This window comes from Protopterus annectens, chromosome 2.part2 (genome assembly GCF_019279795.1).
Source record: "Protopterus annectens isolate FY-2018-M chromosome 2.part2, PAN1.0, whole genome shotgun sequence".
In the NCBI taxonomy this organism is placed as follows: Eukaryota; Metazoa; Chordata; order Ceratodontiformes; family Protopteridae; genus Protopterus; species Protopterus annectens.
In genome coordinates, this window is record NC_056730.1 from 511,979,233 (window position 1) to 512,001,502 (window position 22,270).

Below are 22,270 nucleotides of genomic sequence, written 5' to 3' on the forward strand. Positions count from 1 at the left end.
TATAATAGCAGCATTACTCAAAGAAGGAGTACTGGTAGAATCTCCTGATTCACCATGTAATACACCCCTATTTCCTGTTAAAAAAGCAAACGGGGAATGGCGGATGGTACAAGATTTACAAGCTGTAAATAATGCAGTAATACCCAGAGCACCTACGGTGCCAGACCCACATACCTTGTTAAACGATTTAGAACCACAACAGAAGTATTTCTCTGTGGTAGATATTAGCAATGCTTTCTTTTCAATACCTATACATCCTGATAGTCAATATTGGTTTGCATTTACATTTCAGGGTAAGAGGTATACGTATACTCGACTACCCCAGGGATATTGTGAGAGCCCAACAATATTTGCACAAGAAATGGCTAGCAACCTGGCAGGGTTTACCCCACCGGGATGAAGTCAAATTCTACTTTATGTAGATGACATCTTGCTAGCAGCCCCCACCCAGCAACAGTGCAGGGAGGATACAGTAGCATTATTGAAATTTTTAGCAACACAAGGACACAAAGTAAACAAAAGTAAGTTACAACTTTGGAGAAAACAAGTTAGATTCCTAGGGTATGTAATATCCAATGACGGTAGAATACTAGATGAGGAAAGAAAAACAGCGATTTTGCAAGCACCCAAACCAACAACCAAGAAAGAAATTATGTCTTTCTTAGGTACAACTAATTTTTGTCGGAGCTGGATACCAGATTATGCTTTGGAATCTGCTCCACTGACTGATTTGATATATAAGTCACCAATGGCAGCACAAGATATTTTACAATGGACAACTGAAGCAGAAACGGCTTTCTGCAGGTTGAAGCAGTTGATAGCTTCTTCATTAGTTTTAGGACTTCCAAATTATCACAAACGGTTCTTTCAGACCGTAGATTGTAAGCAAGGATATATGACGTCAGTATTGACACAACAACATGGGGACAAGCAACGCCCCATAGCCTACTATTAATCACAGTTAGACCCAGTGGTGCAATCTTTGCCTCACTGTGTACAAGCAGTAGTTGCAGCCACAATGGCAGTACAGGCTTCGGCCTCAGTGGTGTTATTCCAGCCTCTCACATTGAGAGTGACTCATGCAGTTGCAATAATTTTACTACAAGAGAAAGTGGCATACCTTTCTCCTGCTAGACATCTTTCATGTATGACTATACTGCTGAGCCAACCTCATATGACAATTGAACGATGTATGACATTGAATCCATCAACATTACTTCCAACTCCTGTGGAGGGCACACCACACAGCTGCCTGCAGGAAATTGAACAGTTAGCTTTACCTAGACAAGATCTTACAGATATGCCCTTGGATAATGCCGAGGTGACATATTACGTGGACGGCTCATGCAGAAGGGGTCCTACAGGGAAGAATCTGGTAGGGTATGCAGTAGTTACAGACACTGAAATTTTAGAAGCTCAATCCTTACCACACAACTTATCTGCACAAGCAGCAGAGTTGATAGCTTTGACGAGAGCATGTACTTTAGCAAAAAACAAGTGTGTAAACATATATACTGACAGTCAGTATGCTTTTTCTACAGTACATGTATTTGCACAACAATGGAAAAATAGAGGAATGATAACATCCAGTGGAAAACCTATTAATCATGCGCAATTTATTTTGGAGTTATTAGAATCTATTCAGTTACCTACCAAAGTAGCTATTTGTAAATGTGTAGCTCATACAAAACAACAAGATAAGATTTCAAAAGGCAATGCACGAGCTGATGCAGCTGCAAAGCAAGCAGCCTCAGACTCAGAAACTTTACTTTTAAATGAGGAATTACAACCCTCTGAGGTTTTAGATTTAGACATGTTAAAAACAATGCAGATGCTTACTACAAAAGCAGAAAAACAAAAATGGGTAAAACAAGGTGCAAATCTTGAGAATGGACTGTACATTTCCAAAGAAAGAAAACCGATATTGCCGTCTAATTTATTTAGGTATGCAGCTTTGTTGAGCCATGGGCAGAGCCATGTCTCAACAGGGGGGATGGTACAGTTAGTAAATCGAATATTCCAAACATACTGATACACAAATTACACAAAAAAATTTTGTGCAGCTTGTCACACTTGTAACAAGCATCATGCACAAGGAGCATTTAAAACCAAGCAAGGAAGTTTTCCTATACCACCATACCCGTTCCATACTATTTGTATGGATTTCATAGAATTGAATAAATGTGAAGGGAAAAAGTTTTGTTTAGTTATTATAGACATGTTTTCTAAATGGGTAGAAGCTTTTCCAACCAAAAACCCGGATGCAGCAACAGTAGCAAAAGCCTTGATAAAAGAAGTAATCCCTAGATTTGGCATTCCAGAGAGGATTTATAGTGACAATGGCACACATTTTGTGAATCAGATGATTCACCAGCTTGGGAGATTTTTTGGTATCTCCTTGAAGAACCATAGTGCTTACCACCCACAGTCAGCAGAACTGGTGGAAAGGTACAACGGTACCCTTAAGAACAAGTTAAGGAAGTTAGTTGAGGAGACCCAAAAGAACTGGATACACTGTCTGCCTTTGGCACTGCTGAGTATGAGAACGGTTCCAAATGTAAAGGGTCTGACTCCCTTTGAAATGGTTTTTGGGAGAGCATACTATGTGCCTCAGTGGAAAGCTCTCATGCCTGCAGAACAAGAGGCTGACAGTTCATTAGCAGAATATATGAAGAAATTGTTAAGGAATAAGTCTGTTTTGCAGTTTAACTGTCTTTCAGATAAGGAACAGACCAGACCAGTGGAAACAGTCATGGGCCCTGGAAGTTGGGTGTGGCTGAAAGTGACGAAAAGGAAAAACTGGGCGAGTCCAAAGTGGGAAGGTCCATACCAGGTTTTGTTGGCAACGCCTACTGCAGTTAGAGTGGCCGAGAGGACATCCTGGGTTCATTTAACGCATTGTAAACCGGTAAAGAACTTTCAACTTGATAAAAACTTTGTGACTGATACACAACCAGACCGAGATGGCCAAAAACAAAGCAAATAGAAGTTTAGATCAACCCCAGAGATGTTGCATAATTATTTTGTTGTGTGTACATTTATTAACTGTAATTGTGACAATTTTCCTCTTGCTGTGGTTTATCCTACACACAACCACACAAGTGAAAGTGGGAAGGCGTGATGAAACGTCTATAGACTGGCATCCAAATTTTAACGCATACCTGGCCATGAAACGTGTATATGCAGAGACTATGAACATTTCAAATTGCTGGGTTTGTACCGCCATACCTACAGCATATGGAGGACTGTTAATGTCCGCTATCCCTTTGGGGATAAATGAGACTTGGGAAAATTTGCTTTTTGACACTGGAACTGTAAGGTCACAAGACAAAATAGCATTATTTTTACCTGTTACACAAAAGGGAATTGTGTGCTTTTATAAAAACGATACCCTCCAAGTAGGATGGAGTAATTGTAATATAACGATATCCTACAAGTGTTACATTAAAGTTAAAAGTGGAGGTACTGTTTGCAATACTAACTATGATTCATATTTGAGCACAATGAAAACAACATTGAATGAAGTACGACAAAACCCTGTTTTGTTTAAACAATTGTCAATAATAGATCAGAAAATGTTTCATGCAGGGCTAATGCGTATTAGTACTAAAGTAGAAAACTGTTATTTTATTTGTGGGAAAAAGGCAAATAAATGGTTACCTGAAGATTGGTCCGGAAGTTGTTTTTTGGGTTATCTGGTTCCAGCAATAAGACATACTGCAGAATTGCCTTTGGGTAAGATATGAAACGTGAGAGATGTAGCCCGAAAACCTGAAGGTCCAGTCGAGAAACCTGTAAATCCAGTCGGAAAGATCGAAGCTGGCTGGAAAGACCATAATTCCATGAAGGATAAAGACAAATTAACTCATATGGACTTGAGTGACAGTGTTATATCTTGGGCAGGGATACTCCCAGCATATGGAGCAGCCAAATCGATCTGGGAGTTGAGAAAACTGTCAAAACTTCTTGAAGTAATGAGCAACGCAACTTTTTCTGCCCTTGAATTAGTGACTGATGAACTGAATGCAATGCGAACTGTAGTGCTACAAAACCGAATGGCTCTTGACTTCACCCTAGTGGCGAGAGGTGGTACGTGCGCGCTTATCAAAGAAGAATGCTGTGCATATATTCCTGATAATCGTCATGAGATAAATAATCACCTAGAGGTAATTCAGCAAGTATCAGCCATGACTGAACCAGGCCCAAACCCACTGACGGACCTTTTCCAGAATCTATTTGGGGGGTGGGGTTCCATCCTAATGAATATTCTGATTGCCATTTGTGTGGGTATACTCCTAATAGGGGCATGTGTTTGCTGTGGAATTCCCTGCATGAAAAGATTAATCAAAGATTTTATTGATGTATCTGTTACTGAAACCATGTATCAAGATATTGAGATTGAAAAATTGATCTCAGACAACATCTTTTCTGAAGTATAAATTAAATGACTCACCTAGCTGAAAATCCTAAGTGGAAAAGGTTAGGAGATGAAATAACACTATGTATACTTCAAAAAATAGAATAAAAAGTATTAATGGGGGGAAATGTTAGAAAAATATGTATTTAAATATATGTGAAATGCTAGTTTAAAAGCAAGGTAGTTTATAATGCATTTTATTCTATTAATCATATAACAGAAGGGATAAATTCATGTGTAAATGCAAGTAGCTTCTGAAACTGCAGTGTGCTTTGACCCCTGACCCTGGCAGCTGCCAGCTCAGCAAGCTTAATGTTTATGCTTTTCATAAGTGATTATCTGCTGGGTCAGGAAATTAAATGTGTAAATCTTCTGCTCCTTCCTGATGAGATAACTTGTCCTTGTAAATAATGAAATCTTCTGCTCTTCCTGATGAAGTAACTTGTCCTTGTGAGATAAACACACAGCTGGTGGGAAAGTGAAACAGTGAACAAAGATGTATGTTAAAGACTGAATCTGTTATTGTATTCAAACTGATATAAGACCTTTAAGAAGTAACTTTACAGAAAGACATTGTGCCTGACCGGATGAAACAGCAAGGTTGTAGTATTATCAAAAGGAAGTTTTTGAAAAATATACAACTACAGCTGTTGCATGAATGAAGGCCTGTAAGCTAAAGTGATGTAAATGCCCTGTGACTTGTAACGTCAGTAAGGTGGGAACAACTTGAATGTTAAACCTATATAAACTTGTGTGCTTCCTGTCTCATGTCAGACAAAATTCTGTACTTGTATGGTTTTTTGCCTCCTGGTGTACACTAGTAAACCTTTGAATCTGAACCTCCTGTGTATTGAATTTTTTGAATTCTGAATTTTATTTAACAGTTTTGAAGGGCTATGTGTTGCTTGAGGTGTAGTGTGGGTGTTAACCTTCTCCTCTTGATTGTCTAGCACAATCTTGGCTGGAGAGAGCTTTGCTTCCAGTTTGGCTATGTAAGTGCATCCCTCACAGGTTGTAGTTTTTGGGTGGTAGGAGGAGAGGGTTGTCTGTGTACATGAGGCAATTGCTGCATTACCCCAGTATGCCCAGATTCACCAGATGAACAGGAGAAATCACTGGAAGATGACCCTTGGACATTCCTGGTTAGGTGTTTTTTTCCCTTACTTTGGCAAGGTACTTTCCAACTGTAGGTTGTTTAGTGCCTATGATTAATTTCTCTTATTAACAAGGAGAGTTGAGTGCTTGTATCAGTTTAAGGCTTCCTAGTGCTTTCCAGCAGGTTTTTGAGCAAGTGCTAGTCACAGGGACTCCAACCAGAAAGAGTCAGGAATCAATGCACTCTGCTCCTACTCTCACCAGGATCAGAATATAAGCACCGATTCCAAGCTGTCACCTATAAAGATGTGAAAGTAGGTAACTTAAGTTTTACCTGTCTAAAATTAACTCTTAGTGGAGAGTCACTATTTTTAAAACAGCAAGATAGATTGAAAGGGGGTGGTCACTTTTGTATTCTGGTACTATGGAATACAGTAGGATGGCCAACAAATTTAAATAGTTGAAGGGGAGTGATTTCACAAAATGATAATTTTGTGCTTACATAAGCCAGTAAAAGCAGAGAGGAAATGAGATATATGGTCAATTTAACATAAGGGACAGGCAACTAGAAAGAGAGTGATGTTTAAGAACACAACAGTAACTGGGTGGCAGGGTGGGAAAAATTATTTCTGCCTGACTCACAACAGACAGAGCTGTGGTCTCTTTTCAAGTTTTAATATGCAGTTAAAAGCAGAATACATATTCAAAATAGAAACTACAACAAATAAAAAGCAAACTAACCTTTCCCTCACAGCAAAGTGTAGCAGAGTCTGGCTGAGCCTTTCTAGTAAAGCTCTGAAATGTTTTCTTTTACCCTTTAAATAGAAGGTTTAGTTCTTAGCTCCACCCACTCAGTTCACAGATGGTTAACCTTAACTGACCTCTTCTATCTTATGTGTGATTCTTTAATTGACCTATTCTAATTTGTGTCTGACTCACAAGAGACAGAGCTGTGATCTCTTTTCAAGTTTTAATATGCAGTTAAAAGAAGAATACAAGTAAAACACAAGGTAAATAAAACAAATCACAGTATTTAAAATAGAAAAAGGCAATATTGTAATAGAAAATACAACAAATAAAAAGCAAACTAACCTTTCCCTCATAGCAAAGTGTAGCAGAGTCTGACTGAGCCTTTCTAGTAAAGCTCTGAAATGTTTTATTTTACCCCTTAAATAGAAGGTTTAGTTCCTAGCTCCACCCCCTCAGTTCACAGATGATTAACCTTAACTGACCTCTTCTATCTTATGTGTGTGTCTTTAATTGACTTGTTCTAATTTCTGCCTGACTGTCAAAAGACAGAGCTGTGGTCTCTTTTCAAGTTTTAATATGCAGTTAAAAGCAGAATACAAGTAAAACACAAGGTAAAGAAAACAAATCACAGTATTCAAAATAGAAAAAGGCAATAAAGTAATAGAAAATACAACAAATAAAAAGCAAAGTAACCTTTCCATCACATCAACGTGTAGCAGAGTCTGGGTGAGCCTTTCTAGTAATTTCCATGTAGCCTTGACAAATCTGAGTAGATTCACGGCAAATCCAGAATTAATAAGGAACACTTAAAATATTCCTTCTGTTACGTCAAGTCATTGACAGAATAAGAGAGTGTAAATTAATATACATTTTCTGAAAGAACAATGTGACAAGAGCAAAAAATCTAAAGTTATAGCTCCCAAGAACCCAGCAACAGCACGGCCAGTATGGAATGTTCCCTCCACATGTACTGCAGGCAAACAAACTCCCCAGTAGTGTTTTTACAATTACAACAACCAGCAATTAGATTAGGTGCTGTGGCCCCATTCTGTTTATAGTTAAAATTGGGTACTGCCAGGTTCTTTGGCTTATATCTCTTTCTTATCTTAACTTTATGTTGTGTACTATCAACATTCCCAGTGGTAGTCACCATATGCATGCTTCTCTCATTTGTAAACATATTTATGTGCTTCTCTGTAAGCTCATATATTTGACAAATCTCTCTGGCTTTGCTCAATGTTAAATTACGGCCTTGAAGCAAAATCTTTTCTCACTGCATCATTATTAACACAACACACAAGTCTGTCCTTTATCAACTCATCTCTCAAGTTACCAAATCTGCATACTTTTGCCTTATTTCTCAAGTCAGTAATGTATGCTACTATAGTTTCACCAGGCTTTTGATTTCTTGTGTAAAACGTGTCTTTCCATTGTAATATTCCTTTGAGGGTTACGCCATAGGTCTCAACCTCTAAAGAGGCCAATGTAGAACACAGATCCTAGCAAGTGTGACAAACAATTAAAATGTCAGTAATGTATGCTGCTATAGTTTCACCAGGCTTTTGATTTCTTGTATAAAATGTGCCTTTCCATTGTAATATTCCTTTGAGGGTTACGCCATAGGTCTCAACCTCTAAACAGGCCAATGTGGAACACAGATCCTAGCAAGTGTGACAAACAATCAAAATGTGGAATGCCATTTTTTTTGCACTGCGTGAAAATGTACCATTTTCATGTAGCCTTAATAAATCTGAGCAGATTCACAGGTGAATCCAGAATTAATAAGGAACACTCAAAATATTTCTTCTGTTACCTTGAGCCATTGACAGAATAAGAGAGTGTGAATTAATATACATTTTCTGAAAGAACAATCTGACAAACCAAAACACAAGGTAAAGAAAACAAATCACATTATTCAAAATGCAATGTGCCTAACCAGAGTACAGCATAAAAAACCCAATAATCAACACACTTAACATAACAAGACAGGGCAGTATCTGCCTAAAATGAGAGCCAGCATGACTTGCCAGAAGAAAGAACAGACCCCTGATAGATATCTTCTAGACAGTATCAAAACTGGAAGGGTCACATTCCCAAGAAATGAAACTGAAAGAAATAATCTACAAAACCAGCACAAAAACTGTACAATTAATAAACAAAAACTAGTGGCCACTTTCAACAGCAGGAAAACAATGTGAGCCTTCTGAAATGCATGGCTCTAAGCAAGGGTAGCATTACTTACTACTTTTTATTACTGTCTCATCAGTGCTTACAACTAGAGTGCAACAGCCCAAAGTTCAGATCATACCCTTTGCCCCGCATCTTGTCTGATGGTCGATTAAAGGTAAGCAAGACTTTTAACTGTGCTGATTGGGATAAAGTCCATCTGTCAGCTTATAAGCATAAGGCAACTGTAAGATCTTGAGAGAAATGTGCTGTTTTAATAATACCAGCGATATCCACTAAAGAACAAAACATCCCAGCCAAGCCACTCTTGGCTTACAGCCCACCAAGGTTCTTTTGCAAGGCACTCCACACCCCCTAAACCCTCAACATAAACTTCAGTAAACAGAAATGATACAACATCATTCCAGTCCCAATAACTGTGGAAGGAGTCACTTTGTGACATCCTTATTGGTTGATTCATGGTTTGCATGTTCTGGAAAATGAAGTTGCTAGATTAGATGGCTTGTTTTTATGGTATTTTTGATTGACTCGTATACCACAATGCTGATTGGCTGTAATTGCATTATACAAACCAATCAAAAATTGTGAAGTGGAGTCAGCACTGTTCAATGCGGAACAGCGGAACAGTGGACTAAGTCGATGTTAAATGTGGAGCATTCCACACAATGCAGAGCACTTAGCTGCTCAGGGTTGCACATTTGTCTAAATTTACGTTTTAAGCACACAGGGTCTTCCCATGTTTCAGCCTGTATCACAATATGGCGGTTCTCCCCCTCCTCTGAATACATGGCAGGTACATACACAAATGAGCATTCCCACTCAATGGCTTCTAAGCTTGCTAAATTAAGAAGTATGAATGCCTTTGTACTTGCGTCTTTATCAGGAAAAGCAGCTCGTATGAAAATATCATATTCTAGTTCAAACACTCACCAGTTCTCAGCAATATTATTATCAAGCCCCAGCGGTTCAAGTCTGCAAAGTCCCTCTGCCACCATAAGAAAATATGTTTAACCATAAGCATAGACCAGGTACTTGTAATTATGCTCAAATGTACAACAATTTCTTTGAAAAGGATTCACTTTAACACTGCAAACACTACGAACATTCCTGAAATGTCAGACACTTCAAATAGCTTTAATCAATGAGAAAAAGTAGTACATTGAGAAGAAATGTGGTCATTTTAGCCTTTTCTTACATTTTAAACATTTCATAAATTGTTTCGAACACTTTTGCATTTATTTTGAATACTTTTATCAGTATGTCACAATTTCGGACATTTCATTTATCTCGGTAATTATTTTGAACATTTTGAATGCTTCACCACACATTCAGTGACTGAAAAATCATTTAAATGAATTTCCGTACCTTTGAATAAACACTGATCTGCCTGTGAGTTCAATCCAGTATATTCCTCCACTTCTAACTGTGTGCTTCATGGCTTGTGCATTGCTTCAACTTCAGATCTCATTCTGGCACCATATCACTTGTCTCATGCATTCAAAAGAAACAATTAAGTGGTGTATGGGTTCAAGATATTTATTGTACATAAACATGTCAGGAATTGCAATTACAACATGTATTTAAGCTAACTGATTCACACATTACTTCAAACGCACTTGCATGTACATCTCCATTCATGATGCATTCACTCTGGCTGACTGTACAAAATGGCACTGTTCTTGCATGTGGTCAGTATTTATATGCACGTGTTATCTAGCTACAGTGGCTGAATAGGAACAATAGACACAATGATCTACATTGTTCTTACAACATTTATAGATAAGTAGCAGGTCACTCCAAACTAACCAATAGTTGACAGAGTATACAAGTAATCTCTTTAGACTCTTCATAGCATGGATGTTTACCCACAGAGATCTGTCTTTTGTAGTACCTCTGAATCTTCTGAAGCTCTTGCATTGTTTAAAGTTAAGAGACAGCAGAACACTATTTGATAATAGTTCTTACCATCACTTTTTACAGTAGAATAAGCACCCTTTCATCACTACTTGTGATACTATATAATATGCCCGTTACAGTGGAGCAGCACTTTCTAGTTATAAATGATAAATTATCATCAAAACTTAAATGTTTGTCAATTATAACACCCAAATCCCTTATTCTATCCTCCCCAGAGGACTAGAAGTGCTTACAACTCCATATGGTTGATGCAAAATCTGTCCCATTTCTCTGGGGGTAATGTATCTACTGAAACATGATAGAGCCAAGAGGAGCTGTCCACCGAAACAACACAGTATTCCTTACCAGAATCTGCAATGGCTTCAGCTGAGGAATGGGAGGTCAACCAAATGTTGATGGAAATTGTCCACTACACCAGACCCAGAAACATTAGTCTGACACCAGAAGAAGATCAAGAAGATCCAAATTTTTGGGATGGTTATGTAACTACTGATATTTCAAAATCAATTGTAATACTTGCATTCTCAGGTATGTAAATAGTACCATGAAGATTACCCTTTGAGCCCACAATCACAGTAGAGTCTGAGCACAGAGCTTTAGAACTTACACTGTCTTCAAATTCAGGCAGTCAGTGCCATGACAGCTTGGTCCTCTCCATGAAAAGACATACCTCCCCACTGGAGAGGGTCTAGCTAGTGCCTATAAAGGCAAATCTATAAGGTAAAATAAAAGATTTCTCTGAAATTATGGCCACATCCAGATACGAACCACTAGACTAGGTACTCCAAGGATGTTCATAGGTTCATAGGTAGGTACTAGGCTATCACCCCAAAGGCCTACGTAAGCCTAGCCAACAAGGTTCCCTGGCTTACGCCACCCAAGAAAGTTACTTTCCTGTGCCACTGTCGAGTAGAGATACAGAAGTGATCCCCGGGGTGTATTTCCTATTTCCCATCCACTCATCAAGATTTTTCTTGAAGAGAGCTAATGAAGAACTTTGCTTGACATAGATGGGTAGCCTGTTCCAGAGTACGGGAAGTTTCTGGGACAGGAATCTATCCCTCCAGCATGTCCTGTTTATTGTGGTGACAAGGTTTAGGTCCCTAGAGCGTGCAGCTCAGAGGGATTGGGATTTCTTTAGGTGTAGCATGTCCAACAGCTATGGGTTTGACACAGCTTTATATGTTAGCCAGAGATTACCTCAGAGTAGGCGATATGCTATGGAGTAAAGCTGGAGTTTTTTGAGGTGGTCAGTGTAGGGCATTTGTTTGAGGCCAGTAATCCTCTTTGTGAGGTACTTCTGTGGCCTTTCCAGCTGCTGCAGATGTCTTGTGAGGTACATTCCAAAAGGGGTGTTGTACTCTATAATGGGTCTAATGAGTGTCGAGTAGAGAGGAACAATGACCTCTTTTTTCCTGGATGAGAACCCTTTTATGATGAGGTGTGCCACATAGAAGGACTTCCTGACTACTGTGGCGATGTGACTACAAAGGAGAGAATACTGTCCACCTGGGTCCCAAGGTCTCATCACACATTTGGTGTTAAGTAGATTGCTGCCTATGTGGTAGTTCATGGGTACAGAGTTTTTACCAAAGGGGATGACACTGCACTTTTTGGCATTGAGCTTGAGGCCATGGCTCTGACACCAAGCATCTGTCTCAGCGAGGCCCTTCTGTAGGATGTCCACATCATTTGGGGACTTGACTATGGCTCCTAGTTTGCAGTCATCTGCGAACTTTGTTAGCCAGAGATCTTTTGTGTTAGCCTGTACTTCAGAAGTAGATACCAAACAGGAGCAGTCCTAGGACAGAACACTGTGGTACTCCAATTGTCACTGCTTTGAGGTCAGATTTGGAGTCTGCAACTTTTACAATGTGGGTTCTGTCAGTGAGCCAGTTGACAACCCTTCTTGTGCCGTAGGGATTTATACCTAATTTATTGTGAGTTTAGCTATAATTCCAGATTGGGGATGGTGTCGAAAGCCTTGGTGAGGTCAAGATAGGCTGTGTGAACCACCTTACCCTCATCTACGGCTTTGGTGACTGCCTCAAAGAAGTCAATCAGGTTCAGGAGGCATGATCTGCCTTTCACAAACCTGAACTGGGTGGGATCCAGAGTTTGGAGGTTACCAATGTCTTTGTTTATGAGTTCCATGATGATACGTTCCATGGCCTTGCAGACCAGGCTCATCAGGCTAAAAGGTCGATAGTTCCCGGGATCAGTGGTGGCTCCCCCTTTGTGGAGTGGGATAACTCTTGCTGTGCACCATTCAGTGGGCACAAAGTCTGATGCTAGGCTATTATTGAACATGGTGCTTAAGTGGGGAACCAGTTCATTCTGAAGTTCATGTAAAACACAGCTTGGGATGTTGTCCAGTCCCATGGATGCTGTGGTTTTGGCTTTAGAGTGTGCAGCTTTTACCTGCGTAGTAGTGATTACAGGGGACTCTGCATTCTTTCTGTATAGATATGGGCCCTTTAGGGGATGGGGGGATAAAGTTAGCACTGAACCTATCTGCCAGGATGATGGCAAAATCAGTTGGTTCTGTAATTTTCATGTCGTTGTGCTGTAACTCAGAGCAGATCTGGGTGTTGCCATTGAGATTCTTGACATAGCTATAGAATGCTTTGTGGTTGTCCTTAGAATTAGTGATGATTTTGTTTTCATAGCTAGCTTTGGAGGATCTTATAAGGGATCTCAGCTTCTTACTGAGGCTGACCAGGGAGCTCCTCCACTCATGGGATTTTACTCTTTTTTGCAACAGTTTCTTCCTTCTGTTGTACAGTTTGTTTATGGCAGGGGACCACCAGATTGGCTTCCTTTTTTTGGAGGATAGCGTCTTGGTTCTGTTTGGGATAGCACAATCCATGCTCTCGTGTAAGTGCTTATAGAGTGCATTTGTGTAGGATTCAACAGTTGTAACTGTATTGTCCATCTGCATGGGTGTCATGAAGTTCACCACTTCTGTCTTAAGAAGCATAAAGTTGGCTTTGGATAAATTTTTTACCATGGTTTCCTTAATGGGGGTGGGGGCAGGATGTGGATATCAAGGGTGATTAGCTTATGGTGGGATCGGACCAACGAGGAGTTGACTTCAGGTGTGGAACACCAGTCACTCATGTTGGTAATGACTAGGTCTAGGATATTGTTGCCCCTGGTGGGAGTGTGGATAAGTTGATCCAGGGCATTAGAGTTTATAAATTCCAGAAAGCGTTGAGCTAAGGAGTTGGTACATGAGTAGTTTTCCCTGTTAATGGTGAGGTAGTTGAAGTCACCCATTATTAGGGTGTTTGGTTGAACCCTAATATTTTCCAGTACATCAAAAAAAGAGGAGTGGGAATCCTGGGGCATGGTGGGGGATCTGTAGCAAGCTACAATTTGGATTGCAGTTTTGCCCAGAGTTAGTTGCACTTGGATAACTTTGGATGCATTATGCTGAGCAACTAGCCTGGAGGTGTGGATATCCTTAATGAATATGGACACACCTCTACCTTTGGTGTTTTGGTCCAGGTTACATGGCCGAAAAGTGTGGTATGAGTTATAGCCTGGTAGTGCAGGAGTGCTCTCTGGAGCCTTGAACCAGGTCTCAGTCACTACACAGATATCGATGTTTTCCATTTTAAGGAGTGCCTCGAGTGAGTGCATTTTGAGATTTAGACTTCTAGCATTGAGTAGCATTACCCTCAGTTTTTGCTTGCCTGTTCCTGTTACGGTGGTGAATTTGGTATTTGAACCTTGACTAAAAAAGGCACTATAAGGGCAGCAAGAGCCTTAGCCAGTATCTGGAATCCCAGGGGTGACAGGTGCAGGCTATCTGTGGCAAAGCATCGTGGTCTGTCGACCATGTCATCCCAAGCAGACAGATACTGGATCCCCTTAGAATGACACCAGAAGCTTAGCCAATTGTTGAAGTCAATCATTTTGTCTTTGTACTGCGGGATCATTCTGGGCGATGGCAGAATGCTACTCAGGGCTAGGGTCATACCTGCTTGGGCTACAAGATCCTAGAGCTCTTCCATGTCTCTTTTCATGTAGTCCAGGGAGGTACATCTCAGGTCATTCACACCAACATGGACAATGACAGAGTCATATTTGTACTTGTTGTGGAGTGACCTGAGTGCATGGGTTATGTGGCGGATCCTGGCACCCGACAGGCAGCTGACTAACCTTCTCCTTGTTTAGCCTGGTGAATGGGACATCAGTGTGCCTGACTATAGAGTCACCTATGACTAGTGTGTTGGGTACGTTGTTTTGTCTTATTGGCTGTGGTTGAGGGCACACTGAGTCTGTGGGCTATGTGTCATTTGGGTTGTGTTGGGGGATGGATGTTACCAGGTAGTTCCACCAATGGATCCATCAGAGGCTAATCAGTTAGATGATAACCTAGTAAACAATCTGGGTGCTAAAGGAAGCCCAAACAGCAACATATGTATGGAAAGTGATGTCCATGCTTAAAGGTGACCATCATGTTCAGCAAACCAACAAGGCATCATGTGGAAACAGAAGCATGACCCATAGAGAATGACCACATAGAACTGGAGGTCATACCTCTTAATTTCCAGATTTTCACAGAATGTCTAGATTTTTGCCAAAAATTTAGCTCTTAGCACAAGAAATCTGGACAAAGCCTAAAATAATGGGAGGATAAAGGCCCAAAATAGAGACAGACTTTAAATATTGCTATTATAAACTTAAAAAGTTGCTAGAATAACAGGTTTTGCATTAGTATGTATTTTTCTGAATGATATGAAGATCCATGGGCAGTCATGCTGAAATGGCTGATAGATGACCTTTAATAAGGCCATAGGATAGTAACTCACACAAATATTGTAAAACTAGAAAGCAACTAAGCCTGAATGGGTGCTTTCTATATTGTTTGCACCAACTAGAAAATCTTAATTGGCTAATATATTATTTTCTACTAGCAGGCTTTCTTGCCTCCATTAGTACTGGTTACATGTCTTCAGTAAGCAGATGTCCAAAGGGAATTAAAACCCTATCAGCTATGTAGTCAGATGAAGTTGATTTGGGTTGAGGTGTACTAGGCACCCTTGTTCTTTTGTGGGTAGATCCCTTCTGTGAGGAAACTTGTGATAACTGCCCATGGCCACTTCCTAAAGAAGAGAGAATCACTGTTGTCTGGGCCAGTAGGGAGTCATCACAATGATATTATGGGATTCCTTATGAATCTTCAAAAGTACCCTGGGTATCATTAGAAAGGGTGGAAAAGCATGCAGGAGCATTCCTGCACAAGAAAAGGAAAGGCATCTGTCTTCCAGGCCTTCTTGCATGGAGACATGGAGGAGAAATTTGCCAGCTTATTTTTCAGACAGGAGTTAAACAGGTCCACTTAAGGACCTCCCCACACATGGATCAAATATTGGAAGACCCTGTGACCTAGTTGCCATTAGTGAGGCTCTGTCTTTGTCCTGTTCATCTCATCTGCCTCCTGCTCAGCTCATCTGCCACACAGTTCTACTCTGATGGAATGTAAGATGCCTGCAGAAAGAGAGATTGAAGAGGGCCAGGGGACCAGAGATGATTCAGAGAGTTAAGTGCTTTGTTCAGAGCAAGCACCGCTTTTTTGTATTTATGTGCTTGTATCTGTTCCTGGTGTCTCAACATGTTGTATTTATGTGCTTGTGTCTGTTCGTGGTGTCCCAAACACCTTGCAGTTTCATCCCTCCTGAAACTGAAAATGTCTAAGCTATCTGTGGGGACTGACTGCTTTGTAGCAAGGGAGGGAGAAGGGGGGCATGGATTTAGGGATATTTGTTCTTTTCCAAGTGGTCTCTCTTCTGACAAAACCCAGAACTGTGATCTTAAAAGGTAATGGGTGTTGGTGCCTGGACCAAAGAGACTTCAGATACAATTGTGCCTTTCTCATATGGAGTCTTGCCAGAGGTATCCTGATAATCATGAGACCCACAATCCTGAGGTATTCCCTTACAATGACTGAAGTCTGAGTGGAAAACCCTAGAAATAGAGCTATGTATAGATCTATTTTTTTCCTGTGAAAGAAAAGCTCTTTAAACAGAGATGTCTAGCAGACACCACAGGAACACAATTCTGTGTGATGGAGTCAAAAAAAGACTTCTGAATTTTGTCTTGGAATCCCAGCTTGTGTAAGAGATCTCTCACCCAACTGACAGATTTTTGAGACTTTGAAAAGGACTCTACAAAGATAAGCAAGACATCTAAATATGGAAATGTGGATACCCTGCAACCTGCAATGACCTTTAACTGGGGCTAGACACTTTATGAACACTCTTGGTGCAGTAGATAGTCCAAAAAGGTAAATCAGAGAACTGATAATGTGATCCAGATACAGAAAACATTATGAAACACCTGATGTCTGGATGAATAGAGATGTGATAATAAGCATATTTTAAATTTAATGTTACCAGGAAACTTGAAGAAGAAGGGGTAGCAGGTTGTGAAGTGGCAGCATTTTGAATCTGGGCACTATCACAAACTGGTTTAGGAAACAAAGATCCAAAGCTTGTCTCCAACCATCTTCTTTCTTTGGCACCATAACCATCCTTGAACAAATACTTTCCTGTCCTGGGAAAGGAGGAACTGCCTCTATCACTCCCTGAGACAACATGTGTTGAAAGACAGGGTCAGGACTGGTGGAAAAGGAATTACCCCCAGGAAAGAAGGAATTTCCTCCTGTTGTCATCTGTAACTTTGATGAATGATCTTCAGAACCTGTTAATCTAAAATAATCTGTTGCCAAAGACAACATACCTTTAATAGTCATTCTGACTTGTTGGACTGTCCTTGACATGTGGGGAGAGGTTCCTGTATTTTTTTTTTTTTTTTTTTTTGGAACTCCCTTGCCATTTCGTCTTAAACATCTGTTTATTTTGCTTCTTGCCAAAACTGGATGAGGGGTTAGAGAATCCCTTAGAAAATTTGGAAAAGCAGGGCTAAACAAATTTTAGGGGTTCCCTGGATCAGCGTACCCCTCTCATCACACTTTTTGATCACCTTTGCAGCAGAGGAGCCAAACACTAAATCTCTATCCAAGGGAGAATTTAAAATCTCATTTAAACTCATCTGGAAGATTCAGAGAATGCAGCCATACAAACCTTCTCAAAGCAGTACCAGTGGCCATAGCCCTGGAAGAAGTATCAACAGAGTCATACACACACTTTAAACACTGGGTTGTGACTTGTAAAATGGAAAAAATAAACAATTTAAAGCAGATTTTTTTTCACAAGAGGAAACTGCACACAAGACATTATTCATACTTCCACAATTAGTCAGAATAAAATTTAACATATGAGCCTGACAATTCAAAATTCTGAAAATCAAAGTTGCAGAAGCATACACTCTCACCCATACATATTTCCCATCACTGTCAGAAAGTGTAGGATTGGAATTAACTAAATGTTTAAAGCAGCAGTAGAACTAAGTACCAATGGGTAAGGTTTGGTAGGAGTTTAGAAAAACTTAAAAGATTGAGGAATTTTATACCATCATTCTGCCTTTTTAGGTTCAGCAGGCTGATTGTGAAGAAAATTACAGGTAATGGCACACACATCTTCCAAAGCTGACTGCACTGGCTGAAGGTCCTGGAAAATCCAGCTGTAACAGCTCATAATATTTAATATTTCCTGAGGAACTGAGAAACCTCAGCGTTCTCCTTCTGAAAACACTGACACATTCTGGAAATAGTCTCAGAGAAACAGAACCTGTACAGGGAGAATCAGATACTATGCTATCTTCTGAGTCTGAATGAGAAATCTGAGATGTCCCTGCTTTCAGCATTGTTTCACATTCTTAGATGTATCCATCCAATGTGAGCGAACATCTTCTCCAGCTTGACATTTCATGCAGAATGAATGAGGCGGGAGATTTAATTTTCACAAGCCAGGCATACAAACTCAAATGAGTGCTGGATTTTCTTTGTACAGGTTATTACAGCAAGTCAGAAGTACCACCATGCCTTTTGTGAAATGAGTTCTGGATTTTCTTTCTACAGCAGCTTTAAAGTACATGCAAGACTTTTGTAAAATGAGTGCTGCATTGTCTTTGTACAGCATCTTTAAAGTACCGGGAAAACTTTTGTGAAATAAGTGCTAGATTTTCTTTGTACGGCTTATTTCAGCAGCTTTGGATTCATGTGCTTTCTTTAGATGGATTTATTACATCAGCTTTGGAGTATGATTGAGCCTTTTGTTACAGGAGGTACAGGTTACTACAGCAGCACTGAAAAACAGATACAAGCTAAATGAGTCGTGAGATTTAATTTTCACAAGCCAGGAGTACATATGTGCATTGTGCGTGTGAGTGTAAGTTTAATGTTAATATAACTATGAATACATTATAATTTAGCTTTTTTTGTTGTTTTTTGTTTTTTTTTGCAGGCACAGAGGTATGAAATGCACTGTCTGGGTTACAGTTTGTCATGTTGCCTTGCACTTAGTCCATATGAGTAAGGTTATGTGCTGTTTAAGCTCTGCTTCCTGTAGTATATGGTTTGATTCCCTCAGCTTTCATTTGTCTTCTGTGACTCTGCCAAGTTTCTTCATCAGACAGTACCCCTGGGATGTTCCTGAAAAGGGACATGTTCAGTGTGCTGTTCCAGATTGTTAGAAAATGTATTATACATCTTGTCTTTTGAGTTCCAGCACCCTCCACATAGATATTAATTACTACTTCACTATATGCTGAGTATGATTCCCAGCTTGTAGTCTAATGGGTTGCCAGTTAAATTTTCACTAATTGTGAGTTTCAACGGAAGAAAAGTTTATGGTTTTGTATGTTGTTTTCAATGTGAGTGTTTTGTTTAGAAACTGGCCGTCAGTGTTTTTTTTTTTTCTGTAAAATTTGAAATAATACTTTTAAATGAAATCCAAGTTTCCGTGATAATTCTAAAAGTAAAGAAGGAAATAGTATGTAAACTGACGGGTTTGTTCAGTGTTTATGATAATTTGGGAGAGAAAGCCAAGTAATAGGATATTGGTATGGCTGGGAAGGAGGGATTCATTACCCTTTATAGAGCCGCATTTGCCCATGATCCAGCTTTGTTGAAGCTCAGTGCATGCTGCAACAATACAGCATTATTAGCCATTCGTGTCAGAAGAGTTAGTTATTTTTGATGGAAATTAGAATGGAAAATTGATGGAAGAGAAGATATAGGAAGGTCAAAAATGAGATATAGGTGTCCAGCAAACATGTAAGACCTCACCCTAAAAAATTCTATATGCAGTAATATTTCTGATTTTTGTATGGCTTTTTGCTTGTACTTTTTTATACCTTCCAGCACCTACAAAGGGTTGACATTTGTCAGGTCATAGTCTTCATTAATACATATTTTAACAAGAGGGAGGAGCATAGGGTGACATACAAGAGTGAAGGACGATGCACACAGGTGTATTATATTTTATATAGAAGTACCAGTCTGAAGGAGATTGGAGACTGTAAAGTGGTGGCAGGGGAAAGTGTAGTTAGGCAGCATAGGATGGTGATTTGTAGGATGACATTGGTGATCAAGAAGAGGAGGAGGTGTGTGAGGGCAGCACCAAGGATCAAGTGGTGGAAACTGAAAAAGGGTAATTGTGAGGTGGTGTTCAGGGAAGAGTTAAGACAGGCACTGGGTGGCAGTGAAGAGTTACCGAATAGCTGAGTAACTACAGCAGACCTAGTAAGGGAGATGGCTAGAAAGGTGCTTGGTGTGACATCTGGAAAGAGGAAGGAGGACAAGGAGACCTGGTGGTGGAATGAGGAAGTACAGGAGAGTATACAGAGAAAGAGGTTGGCAAAGAAGAAGTGGGATTGTCAGAGAGATGAAGAAAGTAGACAGGAGTATAAGGAGATGAGGTGCATGGCAGAGTGAGGTGTCAAAGGCTAAGGATAAGGTGTATGGAGAGCTGTATGAAAGGTTGGACACTAAGGAGGGAGAAAAGGAACTGTACCGATTGGCTAGACAGAGGGACCGAGCTAGTAAAGATGTGCAGCAGGTAAGGGTGATAAAGGATAATGAGGGAAACTTACTCACAAGCGAGGAGAGTGCGTTGAGCAGATGGAAAGAGTACTTTGAGGGGTTGATGAATGAAGAGAATGAGAGGGAGAGAAGGTTGGATGATGTGAGGATAGTGAATCATGAAGTGCAGTGGATTAGCAAGGAGGAAGTAAGGATAGCTATGATGAGGATGAAGAATGGAAAGGCTGTTGGTCCAGAAGACATACCTGTGGAAGCATGGAGGTGTTTAGGTGAAAATGCAGTGGAGTTTTTAACTAGATTGTTTAATGAAATCTTGGAAAGTGAGAGGATGCCTGAGGAATGGAGAAAAAGTGTTTTGGTACCAATTTTTAAGAATAAGGGTGATGTGCAGAGCTGTAGTAACTACAGCAGGATTAAACTGATCAGTCACAGCATGAAGTTATGGGAAAGAGTAGAGGAAGCTAGGTTAAGAAGGGAGGTGATGATTAGTGATCAGCAGTATGGTTTCATGCCAGGAAAGAGCACTACAGATGCGATGTTTGCTCTGAGAGTATTAATGGAGAAGTACAGAGAAGGTCAGAAGGAGTTGCATTGTGTCTTTGTGGACTTAGAGAAAGCATATGACAGGGTGCCTAGAGAGGAGTTGTGGTATTGTATGAGGAAGTCGGGAGTGTCAGAGAAGTATGTAAGAGTGGTACAGGATATGTACGAGGGAAGTGTGACAGCGGTGAGGTCTGTGGTGGGAGTGACAGATGCATTTAAGTTGGAGGTGGGATTATATCAAGGATCAGCTCTGAGCCCTTTCTTATTTGCAATGGTGATGGACAGGTTGACAGACGAGATCAGACAAGAGTCCCCATGGACTATGATGTTGGCAGATGACATTGTAATCTGTAGTGAGAGTAGGGAACAGGTGGAGGAGACCCTGGAGCGGCGGAGATATGCTCTAGAGTGAAGAGGAATGAAGGTCAGCAGGACTAAGACAGAATACATGTATGTGAATGAGAGGGAGGATAGAGGAATGGTGAGGATGCAGGGAGTAGAGGTGGTGAAGGTGGATGAGTTTAAATACTTGGGATCAACAGTTCAGAATAATGGTGAGTGTGGAAGAGAGGTGAAGAAGAGAGTACAGGCAGGATGGAGTGGGTGGAGAAGAGTGTCAGGAGTGATTTGTGACAGACGAGTACCAGTAAGAGTGAAAGGGAAGGTCTACAAGAGGGTAGTGAGACCAGCTATGTTATATGGGTTCGAGACAATGACACTGACAAAAAGGCAGGAGTCAGAGCTGGATGTGGCAGAGTTAAAGATGTTAAGATTTGCAATGGGTGTGATGAGGGTGGACAGGATTAGAAATAAGTATATTAGAGGGTCAGCCCAGGTTGGAAGGTTTGGAGACAAAGCCAGAGAGGCAAGATTACGTTGGTTTGGACATGTGCTGAGGAGGGACACAGAGCATATTGGGAAAAAAGATGCTAAGGATGAAGCTGCCAGGTAACAGGAAAAGAGGGAGGCCTAAGATAAGGTTTATGGATGTGGTGAGAGAGGACATGCAGGTGGTTGGTATGACAGAGCCAGATGCAGAAGACAGAAAGAAATGGAAACAGATGATCTGCTGTGGCGACCCCTAATGGGAGCAGCCAAAAGAAGTAGAAGAAGTCTGCATTAATTGAACTGATAATCATAGCAGTCTATTTTTCACCATACATTATCCAGTCATTGCATATTACTGTGATACAGTCGTCTCTATAAGATCAGATTGTAAAGGATTTCTGCATTTAGTTAAAAACTGCTACTCAGGCAGTTATCACTGAGAACTAAAGCTCTTACTTGTTAATGAGCTGTTTCCTGTGCCAAAGGTACAGGATTTGAATCTTTCCACCTTCATTTAGCTACTGTGTGACATTGAGCAAGTCACTTAACCAGACAGTGCTTTGGAACAATTGGGAATT